Source organism: Somniosus microcephalus, chromosome 29, assembly GCF_052327205.1.
Source record: "Somniosus microcephalus isolate GS21.2 chromosome 29, FLI_Smic_1.0, whole genome shotgun sequence".
NCBI classification, from domain to species: domain Eukaryota; kingdom Metazoa; phylum Chordata; class Chondrichthyes; order Squaliformes; family Somniosidae; genus Somniosus; species Somniosus microcephalus.
This window is the reverse complement of record NC_141015.1, coordinates 113,088-123,256: the sequence shown is the minus strand read 5'-3', so window position 1 is coordinate 123,256 and position 10,169 is coordinate 113,088. Positions and strand designations below refer to the sequence as shown.

Here is a 10,169-nt window from a genome sequence, read left to right as displayed (position 1 = left end):
TTATAAAGTGTAGATCATTCCTGACGAACCTGACAGAATTTTTTGAGGAGGTGCCTAAACTAGTAGACAGGGGAATGTCAAACAACGTAATGTATATTGACTTCTAGAAGGAATTCGATAAAGTTCCTCATGTGAGACTGTTAGCTAAAGTTGAGTGTCATGGAATTGAAGACTAATTATTGACCAGGATAAGAAATGGTCTGATCGGCAGGTAACAGAGATTCGGGATAAAGGTCAGGTGGTGTCATTGGTAGGATGTGACACGTGGTGTCCAACAAGGATCTGTGTTGGGACCTCAGCTATTCACCCTATTTAGTAATGATTAGATGATGGGATAGAACGCCACATATCCAGGTTTGCCGATAACAAACAGTTAGGCGGCATTATTAGCAATGTAGAGGGAAGCAATGAATTGCAAAGAGATTTTTCTGGATTACGTTAATGGGAAAAAACTGTGCCAGATCGGTTAAAGAACAGACAAGTGTTAGATCATCCACTTTAGAACTAACCGTATTGATCAGAGTACTTACTAAAAGGTGAATAGCTAAAAACAGTGGAAGTCCAAGAGGCTCTATGTACATAAATCGTTAAATCGTCATGAACAGGTACAGTAAACAATCAGAAAGGCTGCTGTCCTTTATATCTAGAAGACTAGAATATAAGGGGGAGAAGGTGTGCTGCAGCTATACAAAGACCTATTTAAACCACACCTGTAGCACTTTGAACAATTCTGTGCACCACACCTTAGGGAGGATATATTGGCCTTGGAGGGAGTGTAGCATACCTTTAGCAGAATTATACCTGCACTCCAAGGTTTATATTACGAAGAAATTACACAAACTAGTTTTGCGTTCCTGGTCATTTAGAAGTTTAAGCGGTTATTTGCAAGGAAGGTTGCAAGACATTAAAGGGGACTGATAGGGGTAGGCAGAGCGCAATTATTTCTGCTAGTTGAGGTTAGGACCAGGGGATGTAGCAGAAATGTTAGAATCAGGCCACAAGGCGAGAATGAATGAAACACTTCTACATGCAAGGGGTAGTAAAAGTTTGAAACCCTCTTCCTCAAACTGCGGTTGATGCTCGATCAATTGTTGATTTTAAATCTGAGATCGATAGTTTTTAGTTAAACAAATATTAGGGCTATGGAGCAAAGTTGGGTAAACGGCGTTTGCTCCCAAATCAGCCATGATCTCATTGAATGGTGAAATAGGCTCGAAGTGCTAAATAGCCTACTCCTATTCTGAAGCGCCTATTTTCTTTGGGTCAAACAATAGTAAGTCGAAAGCCATCATGTTTGCTTCCAGCCACATTTTTTGTCTCCTCGCCATCAATTCTATTCAACACCATTAGCTCAGAAAGACGTTCAACACCCTATTCGAAACTAAGTTATGCTTCATACCCATTAGTCACTCCATAGCAAAGATTGCCTCCTTCCCCCTCAGTTCAGTTGTAGCCTCTACTCCTGCTTCAACCCATCAGATATTGAAACATTCATCCTTGCTTTAATCTCCCTCGATTATAACAATGGGAACATGGCTGACCTCCCATTATACACCGTCGATACACTAATCTATCCAAAACTCTGCTGCCCATTTCCAATCCCACGGTAGGGTATCTCAACCATCACCACTCTACTTTCTTACCAAATTGGATTTAGAAACTCAAAAGATTCCAGTTTGTGTTTTATTTCTTTTATTTAAATCGTTCATGGCCTCTTCGACACTATCTCTCTCCTGCCGACATAGACTCGCTCCCCTCCGAACTCTCTGTTCCTTCTACATCGGCCGCTTGTTTAACTGTCCTCCATCTGCCCCAGAATGGTCAGCCGTGCATTCAGGTATCTATGCCCCGTGCTCCAGAATTCCAAGGAAGTTGTGCATAACCTTTTTAAAACACTGGCTTTGCATCAGCTGGAGAATTGTTTTCAATTCTGGGCACCAGACTTTAGGAAGAATGTCAAGGCCTTGCAGAGGGTGCAGAGGAGATTGACTAGAATGGTTCCAGGTATAAAGGGCTTCAGTTATGTGGAGAGATGAGAGCAGCTGGGATTGTTCGCCTTAGAGCAAGGAAGGCTAAGGGGAGACTTAGCCAATATAGAAATTAAGAAGGATATTATACAGCAAGTCGTGCGAAATTATTTCCTCAAGCAAGTGGTAGCCAGAGATGATAGATGTAAAATATATTGTCAGACAGAGGGTTGTAAAGTTCAGGAACGCATTCACTAAATTGTGGTAGAAGTTGATTCGACAGTAAACTCAAAAGGCAATTGGACATGTATTTGATGATAAGGATCTGCCAGTTTATGCGAAGAATTCTGGGATGTGGGATTAGACTGTGCGGCTCTTTCACAGAGTCAGCACAGTCACGGCAGACAGAATGGCCACGACTGTGCTGTAAGATTCTCGGATTGAACCCCTTCATTATGTTAAAGGCCTCCATGAGGTCTCAGATTAGTCTTCACTTTCCCAGAGGGAAGAGGTCAATGTCTTCCATCTCAACGCCCCCTTCACAGTTCACTGAGTGTCGGGTTTCTTCTCTTCACACACAGTTGTATCCGGTGCACATAATTCTGTACATATTTGGAATACAAAAGCAAATTCTTTTAAGACAAGAAATACATTGGGTGGCATTAGAAAGATAAATCAAAATCAGTCCTTCTATCCTTGATTACGGTATTCTACTGGCTAGAGATGTAGCTCATTGGTAAGGGGCAAGATTCGTACGGATAATTTCCCTGGTTCGACCTCCAACATCGGTAACCACAACCTGCCAGCAAACCGAGTGGGCGTGAAAGAGGGACACCAAAATGAAATGACGTGTCCAGGGGAGTTGTTAACGAGTTAGATGATGCAGTAGAGATCCAATTTTGCCAATCACACAAAGATGGGAGGAATAGTCGGAAGTATAGATAGAAGCATGAAATTACAAAGCAATATTAATAGATTAAGTAAATGGTCAAACCTGCGGCAAACGGCTTTCAATATAGGCAAATGTGAGACCATCGAATTTAGACCCAAGAAGAATAAATCAGAGTACTTTTTAAATGGTAAAAATCGAGAAACGGTGGACGTCCAAAAAGACTTTGGGATCCGGGAATAAAATGGGGTAGAATTTAAGTTAAAACCAATAAAAGCGCTAATTAAAACATCCCTGGAGTACTGTGTTCAATTCTGGGCACCATCCTTGGAATGGACATACCGGCCTTCGAGGGAGTGCAGTGAAGATTTACTAGAATGATACCTGGAATCCAAGGGTCAAATTATGAGGAGAGACTGCACAAACTAGGGTTCTATTCTCTCGAATTTAGATTAAGGGGTGATTTGATGGAAGTTTTCAAAGTAATAAGCGGAACTGATAGGGGTAAATAAAGGGAAACGGTTTCAGCTGGTTGATGGGTCTAGGAATAGGGGATCCAGCATAAACATTAGAGCCAGGCCTTTCATGAGTGGACTTAGGATAGATTTCTTCACGCAAATGGCGGTCGAAGTTTGTACACTCTGCCACAAATGACAGTTGTTGCAAGGTCAATTGTTAATTTTATATATCCTACTGATAGATTGTCAACTAAAATACTAAGGGGTCTATGCCAAAGGCGGACACTTGGAGTTCGGTTTCAGATCAACCATGAGCTAATTGAATGACGGAACAGCCTCCAGGGGCTCGATGGCCTCCTCATGTTCCTCTGTTCCTGTGCTGCCAATAGTTCTGCTGTAAACAGTTATATCTCATGCTCACCAATCTTTTGTTTCTGTACAACGCAGTTTTGGCTTTCCCCATTAAGTTCCTACAATTGCAGTGCCTTATCGGTGAGGATGCAGTTTTTCGGTCGACCGCTAACTTTGCATTTATGTGGCTCTGGGTTCAATACCCAGGGTCAGTGGTTCACATTTCGGATTCATTTGAAAAAGATTCTCTTGGACACGCCTCACATTTACACACAAGGACCATCAACGCTTCCGTTACCTGGAGAAAAGCCGGCCGCACCACACGGGATATAATTCAATGGAAGAGGCCACGCACCATTTCAACAACTGCCAACCCCAACTCGTCAACGTGTGTTTACTGAAGTGACCTCCAAGCAAAAACACACACCTTGGGCTTGCTCTGCATTCGCGTACAATCAAAATAAATACTATTATGAAGGACTGATTCGATAGGTATGTGAAAGTGATGTCACAAGCACGGTGGACTGAAAGGCATCCTTCATGGCTGCATGAGTCCATACATCAGAATCACAGCTCTCCACAACTCGCGTTGAGGCTGCGTTAAAGTTTAAGGAATCGAAATATTCTCCCTGGCCTCTGATACAATTTGCCTGAGTATGTCTGGTCTCAGCCAACCGTTAGCAACGTGACTGATAACGGAAGAATTCTTAGAACGGCACCTTGATACAGGAAGGAAGGTTATAGAAAAACCCAATGAATCTCTACCCAGCTCCCAGCCTTTATTCTCAATGCAACATTGCTCAATAATCTGAGTGCCAAGGCCAGGATTCTTTTGATCATCCACAGTTGTAGCAAGACCGCACAATTCAGGTATAGTTCTCGGCTTGGAGCAGGCAAGCAGATGACTTTATACCCTGAATATCATTGGGTGATAATAGTAAGATAAGGCAGTCAGTCCGTCTATCCTTCGTTAGATAGCATCTCTCGCTTTGGATGTAGCTCAAATGGTTGAGAATTTGATCTTGGGTTCAATCACCTGATTCTCTAAATGATATGTTTTCACCGGAGTTGTTCACAGAAAGCCACTTTATGAGTGCAACGATTTCCATCATCTGAGGCTCCACAAGCGTTGAATTGTCCCGGAGCTGGTCTCCATCCCAAGGGCCCGACAGCAACTCAGCTCATAGCAACTGTCGAATGGCCGGATTGTGTGATGTCACAATGCAGTGCGAGCACTTACAGCTCTGGTCCCTGTTTGACGCCCTGTCGTTCTTCAAACTCACTTTATGATTCAGATTTCGGATTTCAGTCTGGCCACCTAAACTTTTCAACTGCTTCTTTGACGCAGAATTTTTTTTAATGTTCAAAGGAAAGATGAGCAGAAACCTTGTGAAATGAAGTCGTCGGCAGCAGAGGCCATCGCAAGACGAGAGCAGAAACCAGACAACCAGAGGGACATACTCAAAAAATAACGCGGGCAAATTACAGAGAAGTAGTTAGATTTTGGTTACGGTTTATGGTGATTAGTGTAAGCAGTTAATATAATGGTTAATGTTTTTTGTGGTTGGAATGTGTATTTTGGTGTTAGCTAAATGGATAATAGCCTTAAAGCTAAAACGAATCTATATATACCTTTAGTCTCTAACTAAACGTAGACTAAGATATGGAGAGCACGTTGTGTGTCTGGACAGCAATATGTGGGAATTTCTGGACACCGAGACTGTTCCGAGCGGACATGTCTGCAATAGATGTCTCTTTCTCGATCTCTCCGGCTCAGACTGCTTAAGCTGACGGCGAGTTGGAGAAACTCCGTCACATAAGGGAAGGGGAGGAGTATCTGAACAGTTTTCTCCAGACCTCGGTAACACCTCATAGAGAGCTAAAGGATATGAACTGAGTTAGTGTGACCGATACTGGACTGAGTAATGGGAACCGAGGTGAGAGAGATAACAAGGATCCACAGAAACTGATCCTATCCAACAAGTACACTCTACCTGCTAAATGTTTGGATAAGCAATCAAACTGTCAGAAGGACAGTTCTGGGACAGACACACGGCTGTGTGATTAAATTGGTCAGCTCCTTCAAAGAGCCAGCAGTCATGACGGGCGAATGGTCCCTGCTTTACTTTAAGATTATTTGATTCAAATCATTTCATAATGTTACAGGCCTCCATGAGGTCTTCTATTAGTCTTTTCTTTCCTAAATGGAAGAGCCCAAGGAGTCCCCACGTCTTCCTTCTCAACGGCCACTTTCTCAGTTCACTGAATACCAAGACCAGGTTTCTTCTCTTCACCCACACATGTATCAGGTGCACATACTTCAGTACATACTTGGAGCACAAAAGGAGATTATTTTAAGTCCAGCAAATCATTGGGTGGCATGAAGAGTGTAAGGAACTCCCTCATTCTATCCTTAACGAGATTAACTTGCTGGGGATGTAGCTCAGTGTTAAAACGCGTGCTTTAGCAATTATGGAGATTTTGTGTTCAATCCCCATGCATCTCCAAACAGTTGTTTTTCAACAGACAGTTGTTTTATGAGGGCAGCAGCTTCCAACATCTGAGATTTTAGCAACATTAAACTGGCCCAAGGCTGGTCTTCATCTGCTCAGCTCACCGCAGCCGCAGGAGTGACCGGATTGTGCGCTGTTTCAATGTACAGCAGAGCCAACACCAGCCTCCAGCGCAAAGGATTGATCTAAATGAGATAAAGGCTCACAGCGAAAAAAACGTTGAACGACAGTTTCTACACAATATAAATACTCTGCTGCTTAAAGTAAGACAACACTAGGCAATGTGATACCTTAGAATCGGGAATGAATTCTGCAACAGAAAAACCATGAAGAAATTAAAAGGTTGATAAAAAAATTCTAGAATTGCAGAGAACAGAATCAGCCCATTGGGTCCATCGTACCTGTGCCGGCTCTTCGAAAGAGCTAAACAGTTAGTGCCACACCTCTGCTCATTCCCCACAGATCAACATTCTGTTTACAGTTTCAAGAGATTATCCAATCCCCTTTTGAAACTTACTATTGAATCTGCTGCCACTGTTCTTCCAGCAGTGCGTTCCAGATCTTTAAAAAATCGCTGTGTATTTACTATTGTAATCTCAACTCTAGTGCTGAGCCTGTCAACTTAAACCTGTCTCCCCTGATTACCCACCCTCCTGCCACTGGATGCAATGTCTTCCTATCTACCCGATCAATACCCTTCATATTTTGATCAGTTCTATTAAATCTCCCCATAAGCTTCTCTGCTCTAAGGAGAACAATCCCAGCAGCCTTGTCTCTTCATAGAACATGACGTAGCTTTCCCAAACGTAGCGATGCTTCATTTTAGCGATTTCCACTGTTTCGATAACGAGCCTCTGTCCATCTAAGTTTGTCTCTCCTCCTCTGTTTTCCCTATAAACGTCCCGCATTAACGCAGTGATGCAGAATCAGCGAATCAGTAAGACAGTCGGCGGTGGTTTGGCACGCAGATGATGTCAGAATGCTGCTGGTAAACCTGCCGCAGCACGAAGATCATTATCATTGGTTTATTAATTAGTTGCCTCATTAATTCCGTGATATCCTCATTGGATATTAACCGTGTGTCTGGGACCAGGCAAGTGTTTAAATATTTAACTGGTGGCAGAAAATATAACAAACTGTGTGGAAATTAGTCAGTTACATTCTGTAAGTTTCATTCTCCTCACTGGGTTAAAACTGCTCATGTGAGGAATGAAGCGGACGAGCTAATGCTTTCGGTGTGGACCTTGGTCAGAACATTCTGCTCTCTCCACAAACGCCGAGTGAAGTGTTGTATGTTTCAAGCGGCTGAAGTTATTTGCTTATTGCTTATTAGATTAAAATGAACGTTTGTTAAAGTCTTTAACGTGGATGCAAATTTTCTCAGCTTCTCTAGGGTGACCTTTGTAGTATTGGAGAATCGTTGAAGAACTATAAGAGAACACTGGAGAAGCAAACTTTTAATCCGAGTTGGAGAAATATTGAAGTCAATGCAACTGACTATCGGGCGGGGTATAAACCGGGCTGCTGATGCGATTCCGCCGAAGAATTGTAACACCTGGACGTCAAATTCACGCCAGTTCTAATCATTAAATTCAACAGCTGCTTCAGCCTGGAAATGAAACAGAAACACTGTTTACTGGGGTCGGGTGAACACAGTGTCTGTGTGCATCTCACGCATCTCGTACAGTTATAGGAACCGGGTTACTCAGAGCCGATGTTAGCCGCCTTCCCCTCACATCCGCTTCATACAGGCAGGTGTAATGTCATCCTTCAGCGCGAACTACATTCCTGATGGTGAAGGTGACAGAACTGCTCCGTGCAGGAGCAGGCTGGACATCCGAGTAATTCGCTTCTCCGTGTCTGTATAAGTAAAATGTGATGCCAGGAATGTCCCGGGGGCTTGTACAGTTAAATGTGACTTCTTCACCCTTCAGAACAGCACTGGAATCAACTGATATATTGGGTTTGGGCTGACGTGTAATTCGAAAGGAACAAGTATTGACAATCGAATCAAAATGCAATACAGACTTAATTTTGTAATCCAAAATATGAATGACCTGGACTTGCGTAAACAGGGCATAATTACAAAGTTTGTAGATGAGACGGAACTAGGAAATATAGTGAACAGTGAGGAGGATATCAACAAACATCGTCAGGATATAGACAGACTGGTGAAATGCGGTGAAAGATTAATTTTAACGCAGAGAATTGTGAAGTGAAGAATTTTGGTAGGAATAATGAGGAGATACAAAATAAAGTAAACGGTACAATTGTAAACAGGTTGCAGGAACAGAGAGACCTGGGGTTGCTTGTACGCAAATCTTTGAAAGTGGCAGGACAAGTTGATAAGGCCGTTAATAGATATTTAGCAATCGTGGCATAAAGTACAAGAATAAAGAAGTTATGTTCAAACTTTATAAATCACCGATTAGACCCCAGCTGTCGTGTTGTGCCAAATTCGGGGCATCACTCTTTAGGAAGGATGTCAAGGATACTAATTGGAGATCTGTTTCAAAGAGCCGACACAGACACGATGGAACGAACGGCCTCCTTCTGTGCTGCTTCATTCTTTGATTAATGGTGTCGCTGGCAGTAAAGGGTCAACCTGTCTAGGATTAAGCGTTACAGACAAAAGCTGAGCGCAGAATTCCTCTGTGAATATTAAACAATGTTACCTGAAACAAGGGTGATTTTTCTAAATTACCAAGAGTGTTGAATAGACTCACGCGCGATAGTGACTGTCACAGACTCGCTGAGCCGGGATTTAGAACAATGTGCTTTTTGACGGAGGTTCCATATCGGCATTGCTACCGCCCATCCTTTGTTTGTTGCGGTAACCGGGAATGTTCCAATGTTGTCCTTTGATACGATTTGAGGAGATTTCAACCGTTGATTACCTTTGCAAAAGTAGATTTGACCGTGATCCTCTCTGTTCACTGTGTAGGGAATGATGACCGTCTCACTCTCGAAGTACGCCCCAGTCGGTTGATGAAGTGATGTCACTGGCGATGATGTAGAATTTGTGGCAAATAAATGGATTAAACAAGCTCAATGGGCCTCTGGATGTTCTTACGCACTGAAAGTCTGGTAACTCAATAAAGATTGAGACGGGAAATAACATCGACGACTGAGATTTTACAAACGTGAATTTGACGTTTTCGTTGGCAGAATGAATTAGACGTGCGACAAAAGAAACAAATCTACTTCCAAAACAAGTGTTTCAACGACATTTCACTCTGGGATACCAGGGGACGAAAGGGATTGCATTGTTTTGAAATTCACATTTCTGCTAATTTAGTCGAGGGATAAATTGATTAAAAAATCGATCTCAGAAAAACAGCTGGCAATTCCGGCATTTATTGACCATCCCAAGTTGGCCATTGAGAAGGTGGTGGCAGTCCTTCTTATTAAACAGCGGCAGTCTGTGTGCTGAAGGTGGTCCCACAGTGCTGTTAGGGAGAGAGATCCAATATTTTAATCCAGCTACGATGAAGAAACAGCAATATAACAATAACAACAACAAAAACGTGTATTTATATAGCGCTTTAACGTCCCAAGGCGCTTCACAGCAGTATTAGAAGCAAAAAATTGACAACTAGACACATAAGGAGTAATTAGGGCAGCTGACCAAAAGCGTGATTTCAGAGGTAGATATTTCCTCTCGTGGGGAAATCTCGAACTCGGGGACTTGGTTTCAGAATAAATGTTCGCCCTTTTAGAACTGAGTGAGGAGGACTTTCTTCTCTCAGAGGGTCGTAAATCCGAGAAATTCACTACAGCCGAGAGCTTTGGAGGCTGGGTCATTACATACATTTAAGGTGGAGATAGACAGATTTTTGCAAGGTAAGGGAGAAGGGTTATGGGGAGCGGGCAGGGAATCGGCTTTGAGCCGAAGATCAGCCATGATCTTATTAAATGGCGGAGCAGGCTCGAGGGCCCAAGTGGCCTATTCCTGCTCCTATTTATTATGTTCTTATGTGTTTTTGTGTAA

The 10,169-nt window shown here is 42.7% G+C and overlaps 2 long non-coding RNA genes across 2 annotated transcripts; one reads left to right on the top strand and one right to left on the bottom strand.

The window, feature by feature from the left end:
- Positions 1-1,675: 1,675 nt before the first annotated feature.
- On the bottom strand, positions 1,676-4,827 carry LOC147098184 (uncharacterized). Its single transcript, XR_015074157.1, has 2 exons — positions 4,702-4,827; positions 1,676-2,569 (listed from the first exon to the last, which is right to left on the bottom strand). It is a non-coding gene; the product is annotated as an uncharacterized LOC147098184 (long non-coding RNA).
- A 99-nt stretch (positions 4,828-4,926) lies between these two features.
- On the top strand, positions 4,927-9,225 carry LOC147098183 (uncharacterized). Its single transcript, XR_015074170.1, has 2 exons — positions 4,927-5,157; positions 7,563-9,225. It is a non-coding gene; the product is annotated as an uncharacterized LOC147098183 (long non-coding RNA).
- The last annotated feature ends 944 nt before the right edge of the window (positions 9,226-10,169 follow it).